Below are 8725 nucleotides of genomic sequence, written 5' to 3'. Positions count from 1 at the left end.
GTGTGTGTGTGTGTGTGTGTGTGTGTGTGTGGGTGTCATTACGTTGTTGTGAATGGGTTAAAAAGGAGAAGACAGACCTAGAAATACCAAAGTCGAATATCACTAAATTATGACAAGATTTCAATGATTCTCAATTTCTACCCTGCACTAAGTTTGTAAGTATAGAAAAACATAAGCGTCTGAAAAAATCTTCACTTAGACTGCTCATTTGATGCTTGCATTGTCATTCTAATATTGATATTTTATCTTCCAAGGAACAACATGTACTATTTTGTGATGTGATGGCTATTTTCAACGTTGGAAAAGGACAATAGTACAATTGTACAACCACTACTCCACTACTAAACTCTACATGTCTGCTATAGTACAACATAGCAGCTATATCAACGCTGGTTTCTCTCTATTCTTGGAAGGGATTTGAAATTGTTCCTTCACAGGACAATAACCAAATGAAGCAACACATCATTGGTGATTTCATTAAGCTTCAGCAACGACTCTTTTGTAATGTGATGGCTATTTTCAACGTATCTTTCATACCTCTATATAAAGGAGTGAAGGCATGCTGTTTGGACACTCAAGACTCTTACAACAATTTTACTTATGTCAAACCTCTGCTGAAATTGTTTCACATCATAGTTCACATAGAATTTCTTAACAACTTTCATATCTTAGAAATTCTAGAGTCTTAAGAGTTTGTATCTGATTTGTATTGTGAACACCACTGATTGTATATCAAGTGTTCAACCTCAAACAATTTTCTTTGTAATTATGTTTGAATAGAAGTCTCTTGTTTTTGTGCTTGAGCATAGGAAGTATCTTGTGTTTGTGCTTGAGCATAGGAAACCTCTTGCAGTTGTGCTTGACTAGTTTGAAGTCTCTTGCTTTGGTGCTTGAGCAATTGTAATCAGATATTGATTTTAGTGAACTCTCCTTGGAAGTGCAAGAAGGAGTGGACTACTTCCGGATTGTGGAAGAAACCATTATAAATTACTTTGTGTCTTTCTTCTTCTCTCTCTCTCTCTCTCTCTCTCTCTCTCTCTCTCTCTCTCTCTCTCTCTCTCTCTCTCTCTACTTAACCGCTGCATTTTGACTTTGAACATTACATCAGAACCTGAAATCTATCAGCTTCTGATCAGTAACGTCAGTTTTAGGAGAAGAAAAAGAAAACACAATTCAACCCCCCCCCCCCCCCCCCCTCTTGTGTTTTTCTCATCGTCATTGTGGAGAGAAAATATTTGGTGTTTATAGGGGTGGCTATGGAATCTCTCTCTCTCTCTCTCTCTCTTTCTCAAATTGTTGTGAGCCATGTTTATTAAATTGTATAAAAATGAGTAAACTTTGTTGAAATACAATGAAATTGAGTTATTAATATGACCCATTTAATAATCTTTTTAATGTGTTGGGTGGGAGAGATTTGGTGCTTATTAAGTAATACCATTAAAGATTATAAAATAGATAATGTGTACGTATATTGCCTACATAAACACCTAAAATAGAATAATATGTTGTAGATGGTCTTAGATCTACATGAAATAAATTAGTCATATGTTTTTTATTTACTCATATCTTTTTAAAAATAGATATACTGGTACTTTTTTTCTTCTGGAGAATTGCAAATGAAATTTGGTAAGAAAAACAAAATGAAAATTTGGAGGTGGAGGGAAGCGAGGGTTAATGTAACTTAGTTATGTTTGCATTATGAGCAGATCCTTTTTACAACCCTAAAACGCATAGTAACCTCAGTCATCGAATTTCTACGCATATAAAAGAGATTCCATTGCAACATCAAATCGTCCAAGTGAATAGAGGCTAAACGAACCATGCATTTTGTCGACGTATTGGCTAGAAGGAAAATAAAATTAATCACATTTATAAAGCCAAATGCGATTTTGATTTTTCAATCAAATATGGAAACTTAATCTTGAAACCCCATGTACCTTTATTTTTATTATTTGGTTTATTGTAGTGTTGGATTCTAATGAAAGCGCAACATGACCCTTGTGGATCCAAATGGAGTCAAATCAACGCCAAATGAAATGTAATATCCATATCTACAAGTTTCTTAAATACATTTAAACCAATTTCAGAACATAAATCGGTGATAAAAAAAACATGTTTGGGAGCTAGGCGCCATAACTACAACTCTGTAGCGCTAGCTCCATGTAATTGGTTGCTAGGCACCCAGAAACACGGCAATGAACCATGTTGGGCATGTTGCACTATAAATAGTTTTTTTTTTATAATATTGGAGGCATCTTTTGATCATATTCGAGTTTAGAAACTTTGTGTCATAGCATTAAAACAGATAGGAGGTTTTACTAACATCATTGAAGAAGTTTTCTCAAGAATATTTCGTCGATTTTCCTTGTAATTGTTATTTAATATTTATTTCTTGTATATTTATTTTGAGTATATCCTCCGTTGTTGGGAATGAATAGAACCTGATATAAACTTTTTTTATGTGATTTGATCTCTGATTATTGATGAAACTTGTCAAAACTATTTTTCTTATCTCCATGCTTGATGCTTTTATTGCTTGTATGCCATAAACCGATTTATGATTCATATTGTAAAATGGAAGTTGAATTCATGAACTCTTTGCGATAAACAAATATTGCCTCTGCAATCTAGGAATATATTCAAAACTTTGAAATCAATTGAGAACTCTTGTACTTTCATGCGTAATTTTAATCTTCAATTCATTATGGAAGCATAGGTTATTTTAGAATTAACGACTACGTCACTAAGGTTATTTTAGAATTAACGACTCCGTCATTATGGAAGCATAGTAAATTTGATAACTTAAGATAGTCATCTAGTTAAACTCATCGCCCAACAATTAGTTCAAATCAATCTTATTTTGCTTAATTTTCATAATTGCTGTCCAACAAATCTACTAACTTTTTGAATAGTTAAGTTAAAAATATTATTCCAGAGTATAACAAGATCCTCGAGTTTGATACTCGGTCTTACCATTTTTATTTTACTAATTGCACAATTTCACACACTTTTAAATAATAACTATTAGAAAGAGAATCTAACTATTTATCGTATCAAGAAATCTCGAACCTTTATAAATGTGTTTACAATAGGGGAATTCGAAAGAAAAACCCGTTTAATGACAGTTGCACATTATTTGAAAATAGATTGGAAGAAGAAAAACCAAAATTACAAAGGGCCAAAAAAGAAAAAAAACCACACATGTGAATACAATAAAATATCTATACAAATAAAATAAATCTTAAATTACATAATTGCCCACCACCTTAAAAGAAAATAAGGGGCTTTTGGTCCAAATTGAAAATGTGCACAATGATATATATACATTAGATAGATAGGGCTTGGAAAGGAGCCCTAGCCGCTGCTACTCACTTTCTTCCTTCCACTGGCCGCTCTTCACTATCCATCAATTCACACTATTACCTCTACAACATAATTGAGATTTAGTAACACTTGAAAACTATTACTAAATCAAGAAAAATGTTACTAATTAAGTTTAGTAACATTTGGACAATTGTTAGGTAAAACCCTTGTTACTAAAGAGCTTTAGTTACATTTTAGAGTTTTATCTATAACATTCAAAAAGTGTCGCAAATGGTACATTATTGTAACACTTTTTGCATCACCGGTAACAAGAAAAAAATGTTACATTCATCATTTTTGAGAAGTTGTAAAAAGTGTCGCAAAATTATCTAAACTAAAAAATTGTGAATCTACCAAATTTGTTTTTGCTTAGATTTCATTCATATTTGAATTAACGAATATGAGAAGATCGAAATTCATTCAAATTTGCAACTCCAAATATGTTCACATACAAACGTTTGAAATTAGAATTCATAATGAAAACGGACTATGCAACACAACTTCAAAGCATGTAAAGGTAAAAAGAAAAATGGTAATAAGCCTCAAGCATCAGCAATGGCAATATCCTCAAGCATGCCATCGTTTAGCCTCTTAAGCTTTTATCACCACAACTTGACCACGAGGTTTTACTTTTGAAGAATCTGCAGCAACAAATTAAAAAAAAAAAAACTAAAGAATTCAGCTCCCTGGATATATCATATCGTGTGCTCATAATCTTTAATTTCACCTCCATGCATAAACCATAGAATTCATCTTTTTACGCCAAAACCCAATAATATTAGTAAAGAGACAAGATAAAAACCAGAAATCCTCCTAAGAAGCCTATAACCAGAAAATGCAACTTCTAATATTAGCCCAAATCTTAGTAAGGAGTCCCCAAAACTGCATAATTACCTTCCAAGTGCAGCAGCATTACTGAATGAAATCAGCCCTGGACGAATGTACAAAAGTGTTTCCTCCTCTCAGACAACCACTTGCCGACTCCGGTTAAACACTAAAGAAATTCTCCTCAACATAAATGAAGATAGCTACCTAATCTGAATTAAAAAACCAACAAACCGTTAGGTGAGGTCTTTTGTGCCTTTCTTCAATTCAAGATACATATTATAAACCTTTCGCATAAATTCTCCAAAACCATCATCTCAGGATAGTTACAACAATTTTCCCTCAATAACATCATTCTCTTCTCAAAAACCATCACCTCAAGGTAGTTACCTCAATTTATTTCCACCACAACAAAAATCTTCTCTCAATTTTCCACCCACATCTCATGATTACTGATTTGAGTTTTCACAATCAAAGATTTGAGGACTTGACTCAATTTGAGATCGATTGAAAATTGTCGATTAATCATCAAATGTTGCCCCAAGTATACAATCATCAAATACTTAACAAAGTAAATCAAATATAGTACAATAACATTCTAGTGCATCTTTTGAGAATTTTTGTCATCTATGTCAGTGACAAAACATAACAAATAAACCATAACACAAACTACCTCTCCAGAGGCAGAGGAACAGTAGCTGGGACGACCGCAACTAATCCAATCAGGCACCATAATCAGTCCATACACTTTCTAGTGGTTATATTGAATTAGGTTATACATTTGAAGTACATGTTTATTAGGGAATATACCGTCAAATGCTTTTTGTTAATCAGTCCTAAGATTAAGGTTATTATCGACAAGATGATGCATAACCATCACATGAAATAGCCATGAGACTGAGAAATCAATAATGAAATATTTATCCAATCATACATTATATTTTAGAAATCACCAATAACAAACAGCCAAATCACACAAACTTTCTATGAAATTGAAATTCAGCACAATATAATCAAAAACCCTGTATATTACCTCCTCCAATACCATGTCAATACACCAGAAGCAAAATATTGACACCATTTCAATACACCAATAACATAACCAAAAACGTTATATATTGAAGCTTCACTGTGGCGTGATGGTTGATGTTATTCCTTGATCATGATTTTAATTTCTTGTTGTCATTTACAATGTCCTTTCTTTGGTGGTTTATTGGTGACATCATTATGTTGTTCTATTTCAACATCGAGTGTGATTTCTTTGATTAAAAATTCTACATATTCCAAATGGATGAGATTCAAGTCAGAAGTTCAAAAGGATGACCCTACACAAATGGTACTCAGAAATCTACTTTAGATTTTATGTTTAGGGTTAATTCATCGATTCCGAGTAATGACAATCAATTATATATGGTCATTGCTAGAATTCGATGAATTAACCCTAAACATAAAATCTAAAGTAGATTTATTAGTACCATTTGTATAGGGTCATCCATTTCAGCTTCTGACTTGAGACTCATCCAATCGGAATTTGTAGCCTTCTTAATTAAAGAAATCACACTTAATGTAGAAATAGAACAACAGAATATTAATGATGTCAATAATAAACCACCAAAGAAAAGACATGTAGCTGATGACAAGAAATTAAAATCACGATCAATGAATAGCATCAAGTCACAATGAAGCTCAATCAAGTCACAATGAAGCAGCATCAAGCTGTTACAGATAAGAAATCAAAATAAGAACGCAAAACTAATAAAATATTTGGCAAAAATTATAATGAATAGATGCAAAAATGTGGAATCAGATCCAATGTACTCCTGTGTGTCGTTAAAAACACATGTGTGAAGGAACGAAGTGTGAATTGATGATTTGACGGTGGAATCAGTAATGGTTTGAATTAGGGATAGTGGCAGATAAGAGCGGCCAAGAGAAGGAACAAAGTCGGTAGCAGGGGCCAACGGCTAGGGTTCCTGTCCAAACCCCATCTACTAATATATATAGCAATGTAAAACTTTTCACTTTGGACCAAAAACACCCCACCTTTTCTTTTAAAGTGGTGGTCAAATATGTAACTTAAAAACTAATATTTGTAATTTAAAATTTAATTTTTTTTATTATATATAATAAAGATATAGTTTCTCTTCCAGATAGTGACTTTCAAAAGTATTCGAAATCTGTAAAGTAGTAAATTAAAACATTTAGACGAGTGTTAACTTAAGGATCACATTATTTTGCGAATAATATTTATATTTAGGACATTTAAGAAATTGGTGGCCGATTTTGACAATTCGATGGCCGATTTTGGGCTTCTCAGCAGTTCAAAAATCAGTTTAACAATGCGTTTTTCACTTAAGAATCACTTTTAAATCCCAATTTTTATCAATCCAAATTCCAAAATTGATAGAAAACTCTACCTATGATTATTCTAACTGCACACCAACTGGACATGAATTTGATAGACTCATATTCAACTAACAACCTATAACGACTTCAAACCCTAATTCTCAAATTCTCACAAACTCAACCTACAACATGTTAAATCTAATTATCAGAATTACAGACTTAATAGTACTGAATATTAGTCTCACCCTTACCTTAGAAAGATGAAATCGCATCTCTCCCTTGTCTTCTCCTCTTCTCTAGTCTTTTCTCCCTTTTTCACCAAAAACTGATCGTACGTTTTCCAACTTCTAAACCTAACTTCTCCTATTTATATCACCTCATCTATTTTATCTTATTTCTTCTTTCTACCACCAAACTTTCTAAATTCACAAAATAATCCCTCAACTTAATATTTATTTTATTTTCAAATCTTATTTTATTAAATAATAAAATAAGTCACAACATCTCATAAAAATTCTTTAAAATCACATAAATCACATAAATATATCCTAAAACTCATTAAAATAATCAATTAATTAAAACGGGCGTTTCATAAATCCTTTAAAAAATAAAAATATTCTGATCATATTAGAATTAAATACCTAATTATTATGTAATCCTTAAAAAATAATCAGATGTGTGTCGAATTTGTGATTGCATTAGTGAACACTTTTTGTATTGCATTTTCTATGTTGTCGCGCCTTGGAGGTTTGGCATCGGTGCTTGCCTCATTTCCTAGCACCCTATGCAGATGTAAAACTTAAAGATTGGTTGAAAGATGCAGTTGATAAATATGACATTATTGTTGCAATTATTATTTGGAAGATTTGATGTTCAAGAAATATTTATCTGTTTGAGGGAACGAAGCATTCTGGGTTGGATATCTCAGCTCAAGTTGTAGCCATATTACGATATCTTACGATAGCATTTGGGAACTCTGATTTAAATCACATCCAAGATTTAGTCAGGAGTGTGCCATGGAAGTCCCCCCTCCTGTATCGGTTTCTCTTAATGTGGATTGTAGCGCGTTTACGGATTCAAGATTAACGGGATTCGGTGGTCTTATTTGAGATAATAAAGCTCTTTTCTAGGCAGTTTCTATGGTAATATTGATCCCTCTTGTATCTTATTTGCTGAGATTCTTGCACTTTACCATGGTTGATTTGTGTTGGTCGACTGGTTTTCAAAGGGTTATTTGTTATTCATATTCCTTACATGTGATTAAGTTTGTTTAGGATCCACTTAATGTGTTTTGCAGATTTAGTAACTTGATTAACTTGTTTTTATTTGAAGAAGTTAAACTAACCCACCTAAATTTGCATCGAGGATAATCAAACTTGAGACCTTAAGGAGGAACACACGCCAAAGGTCCCAAGCCAACACCACCATATCAACCCTAGTGGGTTGGTAACTTGATTATCTTAATTAAGAAGCTCTTAAGTCAAGATTGGATTGTTGATTTGTATCATACTCTTCGGGAATGTAAATTTGATGATGATTGTTTGGTTAAGTTCGATGCTAAAAGTTACTCCCTCCGTCCCATATTAGATGACCTAGTTACTCCGACACACGTACCAATGCATATGTTTTATCTTTGATATCTTCAATTCTCTACTAAAAAAAATTATAAAAATTTAATATTTTAAAAATATTCATTGAGACGAATCCAACAACATCTTACATGATATTATTTGTCTTTGTGAATTAGTAGAAAAATATGGTCAAAGTATGTTAAGTCAATAATGTATATTGTCAAATAGGTCATTTATTGATGGACGGAGGGAGTATGTGTGATTAGTGATTTTATTTATATACAACTCCTTCAAATTTATCTTCCATGTTGCTTGATGATGCCTTGGGCATCTCTTTTGTCAGCGTTAGCCTATTATAGTTTTTTCTTTTCTTTTCTCTCTCTTCTGTTTGTAACAAAAAGAAAATCAATAATTATATTTTCTTTTTGTAAAAAAGGTAATTATATTTTTCTCTACGCTTTAAAAATTCACTTCTGTTTGTAACAAAAAGAAAATCAATAATTATATTTTCCTTTTGTAAAAAGGATAATTATATTTTTCTTTATGCTTTAAAAAATCACTTCTCTTTCATTTTATTTCTCACCAATAAAAAACATATAATATTTTTTTTTTGGTCAGTT

This window comes from Medicago sativa, chromosome 2 (genome assembly GCF_051527215.1).
Source record: "Medicago sativa cultivar Bolivia chromosome 2, Bolivia_mono, whole genome shotgun sequence".
Classification (NCBI taxonomy): domain Eukaryota; kingdom Viridiplantae; phylum Streptophyta; class Magnoliopsida; order Fabales; family Fabaceae; genus Medicago; species Medicago sativa.
Note: the sequence above shows the minus strand (reverse complement) of the source record.